This window comes from Centruroides sculpturatus, unplaced genomic scaffold (genome assembly GCF_000671375.1).
Source record: "Centruroides sculpturatus isolate CEXI.00-Female unplaced genomic scaffold, Cexi_2.0 scaffold1080, whole genome shotgun sequence".
Classification (NCBI taxonomy): Eukaryota; Metazoa; Arthropoda; class Arachnida; order Scorpiones; family Buthidae; genus Centruroides; species Centruroides sculpturatus.
Genome location: NW_019385284.1, coordinates 116,083 through 126,054, shown reverse-complemented (window position 1 = coordinate 126,054; position 9,972 = coordinate 116,083). Strand labels below are relative to the sequence as shown.

The 9,972-nt window shown below is 38.6% G+C and overlaps 4 non-coding genes across 4 annotated transcripts; 2 read left to right on the top strand and 2 right to left on the bottom strand.

Annotated features, from left to right (window-relative positions):
* Positions 1 to 1,573: 1,573 nt before the first annotated feature.
* Trnai-uau lies at positions 1,574 to 1,664 on the top strand. The gene is given in 2 exon segments: positions 1,574 to 1,611; positions 1,629 to 1,664. It is a non-coding gene; the product is annotated as a tRNA-Ile (tRNA).
* A 302-nt stretch (positions 1,665 to 1,966) lies between these two features.
* Positions 1,967 to 2,039, bottom strand: Trnav-aac. The gene has a single exon. It is a non-coding gene; the product is annotated as a tRNA-Val (tRNA).
* Positions 2,040 to 6,882: 4,843 nt separating this feature from the next.
* Positions 6,883 to 6,955, top strand: Trnav-aac. Its single transcript has one exon. It is a non-coding gene; the product is annotated as a tRNA-Val (tRNA).
* A 302-nt stretch (positions 6,956 to 7,257) lies between these two features.
* Trnai-uau lies at positions 7,258 to 7,348 on the bottom strand. Its single transcript is given in 2 exon segments — positions 7,258 to 7,293; positions 7,311 to 7,348. It is a non-coding gene; the product is annotated as a tRNA-Ile (tRNA).
* Between the last annotated feature and the right edge of the window lie 2,624 nt (positions 7,349 to 9,972).

Below are 9,972 nucleotides of genomic sequence, written 5' to 3'. Positions count from 1 at the left end.
ACACCTATGGTAATTTCGAATATCCCGTCTCGTTCGAAGGAAAATTATTTTCTTAGGTAGTGCGCAAAATTTCAATATTTTGTATAAAGCGGTTGCTGCAATATAAGCATTGGAAAAATGCAAAAATCTGCAAAAAACCTATATTTTATTCTCATTTTTCCTCATCTGGCACTGTAGACGCTCGTAGAGAGAGAAACCACTGGGTGCAGAAAGTTCAAATTTTAAACTTAAGCCTTTCTCGTTATCAGTGAGGTGATGGCGAAACTTCCGGGTCTATAGGTCAAGGTTCACGGGGGTTTCCCATGGAGCTAATTCAGTTTGAAGGCATATAAAATGCATTTTATAAGCATAAAATACAAAAGCTCAAATTTATGCCAATTAAAACTTTTTATAACGATTTTACTAAACGGCGTTCAGTATCATGACGATAATTTAAAATATATTTTGATATAAACATAGATGACGTCACCGTTTCGTTACATCAAAGTTGACGGCAATTTTTCCTCTACAGCGATTTTGCTGAATTGTTCGATAATAGGCCTACAGTAACATATAAGTGGACTATCTATATTCACGCCGTCCTTATCCCGAACAGTTTTGGATATCTATCCTTTCCGAATGTTCTATCACACGGTGTGGTAGTCACATAACACAAGGTCCTCTGTTCTATCTATAAGGAGATAGCCCGATGTAGTAAGCACAGAATTCTAAGGAGTGAAGGTTTCAGAAAAACTCTAGAATTTCCTCACTCCTTAGAAATGAAAAGGACGCCATCGAGAGAAAATAGTGCCTCTGCCGAAACAACTTGAAAAAAGACAGACTCCATTTCGTCAGGCTGGAGAGCGAAAAAATTTTATAGAAATATGAACAGAATTAATCTTAGCTTTTGAAAAAATAGGCCACATAAAACCCTGTGCCATTTTAGCGTCACGAATACCATAATTTTTAGCCTGTAAAAACTGTCCGGAAGACGAAAATAATAATACTACCAGGTATATGTAATTCGAAACGACTTATATAGGCTGATTATTAAAATACCATCTCTCTTTGGGCGATAGTCTACCGCCCTTCTTCAACACCGCCACTTTTGTTTTTGAAACATTTATAGTTAATATAGTTAATTGATAGTCACTAACATTTATAAATAAAGAAAATATTTAATACATTCCACAAAAACTAAATACTTTTGTTTATTACCCGACATAATCGCCTTAAACGTTGAGACATTTATCCTAGCGTGACACTAGTTTGAACATCGCTTCGTCGAGTTGCTTGAAGTAGTCCGGAACGGTGTCTTCCAATTTCTCCTGATCTGCAAAGCGTTTTCCCGGAAAAAATTTCTTTAAAGGTCCGAATAAATGAAAATCCGACGGGGGGGGCTAAATTTGGACTATACGAAGGTTGTTGCAGGACCTCCCAATTTCGCTCTGGCAACCACAGTTTGGAGTGATTTGACATGTGGAGTATAGTCCACACGTCGAAAACCTGCTTATTACGAGTTGGCTTATTGCGAGCGTCGTTCGGAATCAAAATGAAAATGTTGGTAATTGTTAACGTTTTTGGGAAAGCGCATTCCCCAGTGGCGCAATTGGTTAGCGCACGGTACTTATAAGCAGTACTTGTGAGTTATGCCGGGGTTGTGAGTTCGAGCCTCACCTGGGGAACGTGACAAAATTTTTTTTTAAATTGCCTTTCGCTATTCGTCGATTAGTGGGGCTGGTCGTCCGGCTTTCGCCTATACTTTTTGAGCTGTTCGGCCTTCATCATAGCGAGTAATCGTCGATTCGGTGTCCAGCGCACTTGGCACGGGCACGCAATTCTTACCAATTCCAGCGACTTTAAGAAAGAGCGGAGGTTTTTGTAAGCGAGTGAAATGCATCTCAGTAAATTGGTTCAAAAATGTAAAAGGGACGTCTACGAAACGATGAACCGTGCAAAACTTTCCGAAAACGTAGAAAAATTAGCTTGTGCCTGCCAGGGATCGAACTTGGGACCTTCCGCGTGTTAGGCGGATGTGATAACCGCTACACTACAAGCACTTGCTTCTTTAGCTGATGGTCAAATCTGATTAATGACGCGTGTCTGGAATACGTCCACCGTTCCGACCCGGAAGCATTTCGCCCTGTTGCGCGGTTAAGGCACAATTCAAGTCCCGACACACGTCAAACTTTCAAACGCATCGCGTTTTGAAATTAAATTTAAACTTAATAATCTTCAGTTCAATTCAATTCTTTATTGTATGAACCTTAGTTTATTACAAGGGGATTAAAAGTATATTCATGTAATTGAAGAATATTTTGTATGTACCAGTACATCCACCACATATTTTATTTCACCGAGTAAGTTTTTATTATTTTATTTTTAATTGTAGCCGTTATATCGTGGCTAGTAATTCGGAATGTAATTGTGATATTAAAAATGCAATTAGAGAGGTCTACGGTTTTTACTGGCTTAACGAATAAACGATACGAATGGACACTAGACCATCACTGACGCGCAATTGGCTGATTGCCCCTGGATGTCGGCTTCTTACAGAAACACAGCTTCCCTATCATCAAATGTCACGGCACGCCCCTGAATATTAAAAATACCGAAAAACCTTTATAATACGGCCGAACGAAAATTAAGTCCGAGACAACGGGAAAATCGACGCAGAGCTAGGGGAAATCGACCATTCTTTCTCCTTGAATTTCTGACTTTTTAAAGGATCTCTCTCCCCACAGACTGGACTAGGGGGAAACGACCATTCTTTCTCCTTGAATTTCTGACTTTTTAAAGGATCTCTACCCTAAATTCTTAATTTGATGGCTTAATCAATTTGACACGTCCGTTCGACTTGGTCCGCGAGTGTTGATCCGACTTTGAAACTTTCGCTCGTATCTCTCGTGCCATGATATTTTATTTCCTGATGGCTGAGAAGTTTCTTTTTACTTACAACGCGACAATTTTGCTTTCGGAAGAATGCTTCATTTATTTGCAAACTTTGTCATTGTAGACCCATAAATTCCCACTGTCGTCCGTTTGTACGTCTTAACCTCGAGAACATAGTTATATGAAATCTGAGACAAGATGTGGAAACTTTAGGGACAAGAGGCCCCAATTAACTATATATGATCTTCCGATTCGAACCGGAAGTCACGTTTTTTTCAATTCAAAACGTCAGTTAACAGATGACTCTATTGTTAACGGAAAAGTGTGACGTACAGGGGCAAGCCACTACTAACTTGAGGTATTCTGAATTAAATGATTTCAAAATATGATTAAGAATTGCAGCCCGGCATTGTGACCATGTCACAATAAACAATTGCTCGTTGCTAGTTATCGTTTGTTTGTGAAAGCTTGGTTTGCACTTATGAAAAACATTTACGATAAAAACTACATTTTGATCTTTGTCGTGTTACGAACCAGAATATCGAGGTTAATATTATGCTTTGCCGTATAGCGGCCTGTGGGGACCGTATTCGTTACTGAATAAACAAGTGTCTATTGGATAGTGTATTTTTGTTTCTTCTTCTAATCACTTACATATTTTTGTCATTTCGACAGTCCTGTAATTTGCACGTGGGTACTGTACGTGCATTTTTCGTAATGTTGCGATTATAATTTTGAGTCGTGTGTTTCAGTGGCGTGCCGTCAATAGAAGCGTTGGAAGCGCCGCTNATAATAATGTTTAATATGTGCCAAATAAAGAGTTTTCGTAATTATTTATATAATAAAAACTCATAAAAATACATTTGTTGTTAACATGATTAAAACATTTGGGCTACAAAAGAGCCAAAATGTTATTTTTTCAACAAATTTTTGTTCCTTTAAATATCTTTTGCGGCACAGGTACTAAAATTGTTATTACAGACAACGAGATAGAAATGTGTAGTGTTAGCCATTGTATATAGAAACAAGGTACTCTTGTTGAGGCAATTTTGAGTTCTGGAACTTTGGCAAGGGTTCGGCTTTTGTCATCATAACGGAGCGTGTCGCGTCCTATTCTTAACAAGTAAAAAGATCGATTGCTATTTATTAATTTAAATTAATGACTTATTTCTCTTTTGAACTATTCAACGGTTGAAATGTAAATATCTGTGCTTGATATTTTTCAAATTTCTCATATAAAATTAAAAGCGAAATACACTCTCCTCAAAAGTGAAATTTCAATACCACGAAGGGATGCACATAGCCAAGTGCAAATTGTAGGACCAGTAGAGGTGAGTGAGATATACAAATGATTAAGTTTGCGTACCTATCGGGTCATCCGATTTCCAGTTTTGGGCTATAAAGACTAGCAGCCGGCTTGGGACGTAAATGCTATCAGCGACGGATTGCGGTTGCCGAACTTTCGAAGAAGCATAGGAAATGCCTCGGAGACCACAGCGAGCTGAATACCACCAGTTAACGAAACGAGACCGTATTCTGGAATTGTGCGATTTCGGTTTGTTGATGTGCGCAGTTGCCACACGTATTAGACACGACATGAGTACCATCCAGCGATGTGTGACACCATGGATACAACATCTGCGAAGACATCGAAGATGGAAGTGGATCACACCAGTGCATGACAAAATGCACAGACCAGAAGATTCGCCGATCGACCCATCGGGACCAGTTTACCACAAAACGTGACATCCGAAGCTGCCTGTCATTGTCAACGAGTGCATCGGTGTCCACTCAAACCATTCGCAACAGGTTACATAATGTCAAGTTGCAAGAAGTCAGACTGCACTGTGCATGTAGTCTGACTTCGCGACATAGCAACCAGCAACGTGGAGTATCATTAACCACTCGACACAGCACACCTGGCATGGTGTCGTCGTCATCGCAACTGGACCACTGAATGGTATTGTTTATGGATGAATCCCGCTTCTGTGGAGAAAAGACAGACGTGGATGAGTATGGTGGTATTCCGGGGAATGCTACATGCCAGCCTTTTCACCGAGCGTAACATTGGCCCTACACTGGGCATTATGAAAAGCATCATGTTTGATCAAATAGCCCTGATGTACATTTCTGGTAACATCAGACCAATACGTCACACAAACCACAGGCTACTGTTGAACCAAAGTCCGACTGCACGTCGCCAGGTGAACTCTCACCAGCCTGAACTATATTGACATCTTTCCCTGGAGGGTAGCTTCACCAAATCTCTTTTCCCTCGAACATCTGTGGGACCTCGGGTACATTCTTTTATTCTTCCGCGTAACTCCGAGCGAGCGGCATCTGTTTGAAAATTCTTGCAGAACGCGTTCTTATATTCCGAGCCATCGGACAGTAAAAACGGCCGCTCGTAATAGTAGTTTACAACAGAAAGCAACATGGCGTCCTCTATGACTCAGTTTTATTTCGGGTCCATTATGTGGTTTTATATATGAAAAGTTAGAAGTTATGAAAGCACAAGTTAGTGCACATGGTATGAGTGTCTTCTCGAATTTTTTTTCAAATGGTAGCCGGAACTCTAAATTTTTAATGCTCATCTACATTTTATGGTTAAATTTTACAATTGCGACACTTCTTTTGTCTCTAAAAGTGCGCATATTTTAAAATCGTAGATCCCTCCATTATACTACCGATATAACGGCTCCCGCAATCTTTCTTTCATCGTCGTTTCTAAATGTCTACCAATAGCAGCGCACTCCGGTAGTTATGAAGACGCAGAGCGATCGCTATTAATAAACACGTCCTTCGTCTGACGTGAGTTGCACTTGGGACTACCGCCACATACCTTAGACAACATGCGCGTCACAATGGACGCAGCTTGGCAAGGAATGCCTCAGGAAATCATTAATTACCTCATTAAAATCCTTCTGAGAGGTAATAAGGAATTAATAATTGTGGGAAATGTCATTTTCCGATCAAAAATAGACAAAGAAAATGTTCCAGTAAGTGCAAGAGACTGATATGTAGAAACTACACCATTAAGATGTGTTCAAATTGTGCACTATTTTGTACATCATTGTGGATAACATTAAGACGAACTAACTTTTTGTTCGTGACGTTGGAGACACTGAAGTCGTGAGTGCGAATAGGGACCAATCCGAAATGCATTCTTAGTGACGGATAATTAATTATACGTATAACTGGACACTGGCATCGAAAAATCTGTTAGATCGACACTGTTTCTCATTTCTATGGTTGTTTCAAGACCTTCGTGTGATCGAAATTGATCAAACATTAATTATAAAAATGTTGTTGCGAACAGAGCATACAAGAAAATTGGTCTTTGTTGGAAAAGAACAAGCATTTTCAATTGTATCGTATTTTTAAAACAAATTATGTGTGAAGATTGTTTGTTTGTGGACATAAATTATCATGTGGAACGATTAATTTTACAGCTGAGATGTGGTTAAAATTATGTTTTGACGCATAAGGATAGACTAATAATACACACTGAGAGCATTTGCAGTAACTGTTGTTTGCAAACGTATGAAAACTGTATCAAATTTGAAGCAAATAGAAAAAGCTGGAAAGATATAATTAATTTATCGCATTTTTCAAAAACTGATTACTTTTGTGTATTTTATTTTGTGTTATCCTGTACTAAGCTATTTAATTAATTAGTGAAATTTTACTAATTACAGATTTACATAATATGTATAGAAATAATACTAACAAGCTATTATATTAATTTGTTAAATTGCACTAACTTCAGTTTTTATTTACTTTAATCCCCTTGTAATTAACTAAGGTTCATACAATAAAGAATTGAATTGAACTGAAGATTATTAAGTTTAAATTTAATTTCAAAACGCGATGCGTTTGAAAGTTTGACGTGTGTCGGGACTTGAATTGTGCCTTAACCGCGCAACAGGGCGAAATGCTTCCGGGTCGGAACGGTGGACGTATTCCAGACAGGCGTCATTAATCAGATTTGACCATCAGCTAAAGAAGCAAGTGCTTGTAGTGTAGCGGTTATCACATCCGCCTAACACGCGGAATGTCCCAGGTTCTCTTCCTGGCAGGCACAAGTTAATTTTTCTACGTTTTCGGAAAGTTTTGCACGGTTCATCGTTTCGTAGACGTCCCTTTTACATTTTTGAACCAATTTACTGAGATGCATTTCACTCGCTTACAAAAACCTCCGCTCTTTCTTAAAGTCGCTGGAATTGGTAAGAATTGCGTGCCCGTGCCAAGTGCGCTGGACACCGAATCGACGATTACTCGCTATGATGAAGGCCGAACAGCTCAAAAAGTATAGGCGAAAGCCGGACGACCAGCCCCACTAATCGACGAATAGCGAAAGGCAATTTAAAAAAAAATTTTGTCACGTTCCCCAGGTGAGGCTCGAACTCACAACCCCGGCATAACTCACAAGTACTGCTTATAAGTACCGTGCGGTAACCAATTGCGCCACTGGGGAATGCGCTTTCCCAAAAACGTTAACAATTACCAACATTTTCATTTTGATTCCGAACGACGCTCGCAATAAGCCAACTCGTAATAAGCAGGTTTTCGACGTGTGGACTATACTCCACATGTCAAATCACTCCAAACTGTGATTGCCAGAGCGAAATTGGGAGGTCCTGCAACAACCTTCGTATAGTCCAAATTTAGCCCCCCCCCGTCGGATTTTCATTTATTCGGACCTTTAAAGAAATTTTTTCCGGGAAAACGCTTTGCAGATCAGGAGAAATTGGAAGACACCGTTCCGGACTACTTCAAGCAACTCGACGAAGCGATGTTCAAACTAGTGTCACGCTAGGATAAATGTCTCAACGTTTAAGGCGATTATGTCGGGTAATAAACAAAAGTATTTAGTTTTTGTGGAATGTATTAAATATTTTCTTTATTTATAAATGTTAGTGACTATCAATTAACTATATTAACTATAAATGTTTCAAAAACAAAAGTGGCGGTGTTGAAGAAGGGCGGTAGACTATCGCCCAAAGAGAGATGGTATTTTAATAATCAGCCTATATAAGTCGTTTCGAATTACATATACCTGGTAGTATTATTATTTTCGTCTTCCGGACAGTTTTTACAGGCTAAAAATTATGGTATTCGTGACGCTAAAATGGCACAGGGTTTTATGTGGCCTATTTTTTCAAAAGCTAAGATTAATTCTGTTCATATTTCTATAAAATTTTTTCGCTCTCCAGCCTGACGAAATGGAGTCTGTCTTTTTTCAAGTTGTTTCGGCAGAGGCACTATTTTCTCTCGATGGCGTCCTTTTCATTTCTAAGGAGTGAGGAAATTCTAGAGTTTTTCTGAAACCTTCACTCCTTAGAATTCTGTGCTTACTACATCGGGCTATCTCCTTATAGATAGAACAGAGGGTCTTGTGTTATGTGACTACCACACCGTGTGATAGAACATTCGGAAAGGATAGATATCCAAAACTGTTCGGGATAAGGACGGCGTGAATATAGATAGTCCACTTATATGTTACTGTAGGCCTATTATCGAACAATTCAGCAAAATCGCTGTAGAGGAAAAATTGCCGTCAACTTTGATGTAACGAAACGGTGACGTCATCTATGTTTATATCAAAATATATTTTAAATTATCGTCATGATACTGAACGCCGTTTAGTAAAATCGTTATAAAAAGTTTTAATTGGCATAAATTTGAGCTTTTGTATTTTATGCTTATAAAATGCATTTTATATGCCTTCAAACTGAATTAGCTCCATGGGAAACTCCCGTGAACCTTGACCTATAGACCCGGAAGTTTCGCCATCACCTCACTGATAACGAGAAAGGCTTAAGTTTAAAATTTGAACTTTCTGCACCCAGTGGTTTCTCTCTCTACGAGCGTCTACAGTGCCAGATGAGGAAAAATGAGAATAAAATATAGGTTTTTTGCAGATTTTTGCATTTTTCCAATGCTTATATTGCAGCAACCGCTTTATACAAAATATTGAAATTTTGCGCACTACCTAAGAAAATAATTTTCCTTCGAACGAGACGGGATATTCGAAATTACCATAGGTGTTTGGAGGCGGAAAAATCGACCCCAGAAAATCGGAAACGCCAATTCCTGTATATGTTGTTAGTTAGTGACTTTTTAGCAGCCGTCTAAGACACTATATTATATGTAAGACACTAGATTATTGGATCAAATTTCTTCCATTATTATTAAATACAGAACGTCCTCAATATATGTCATATTTAATCGACGTATTGATACATCCAATATCAATTTCTCGACGAAATAATATATTATGTGACATTGCCGACCAACTAAAAACATTTATGTGCAAGTGTCATAACAAGGCGACGGCCAGATGTTTGAGCGATTAAGACTTCGGTCTACAGCTCTGACATCGAATTCGGGCTGTCGAAGAACCAAGGGCGGTCTGTACCTGATGTTCAAGTCCCGTTCCATACAGTCCGGCAGCCCACATTGTGCATCTTAAGAAACCAAAAACGGGTAAGTTTCTCGATAAACAAAATCAGCTGCCATGTTGCAAGTGTGATGAAATATAGGATAAGCACGAAGATCTTTAATGAGTTAGCAATACTGAAATACGAGCGCATACGATTTCTAAATTTAACAGAAAAATTCATCACCAAACGATTATTGATGCTAATGTCTGAAATTCCATTTAATCGATGCAAGATGTGTGATCACCAAATATAACAAAGCAAGAACAATTTCCATTTTATCGTGATAAGTAATTGCCCGTACAGGAGCTTATAAAGTAGTACAGATTGAAAAAATTTTATAGAAATATTAGCTGCAAGGACCCGCTTCGCTTTGTTTTTATTTGTATGTAATATAGTTTTTATATATATATATAAAAGACTGTTTTTCTAAGTAATCTAGAATCTAGCTGCCAGGACCCGCTTCGCTGGGCAAAAAGTAACGATAGTAAAGATTAAGATAATTACGTTATAGCCAATCTTGCCCATTTTCACATAATGCAAGAATTAGGTCCCCCGTTTCCAGACTAATTAGAGAATTTTTACGTTTAGTCAAACGAACTATTTTCAACGTTTCTGGAACGTTTACAATCGTTCTATAATCGAACCAATATTCGAA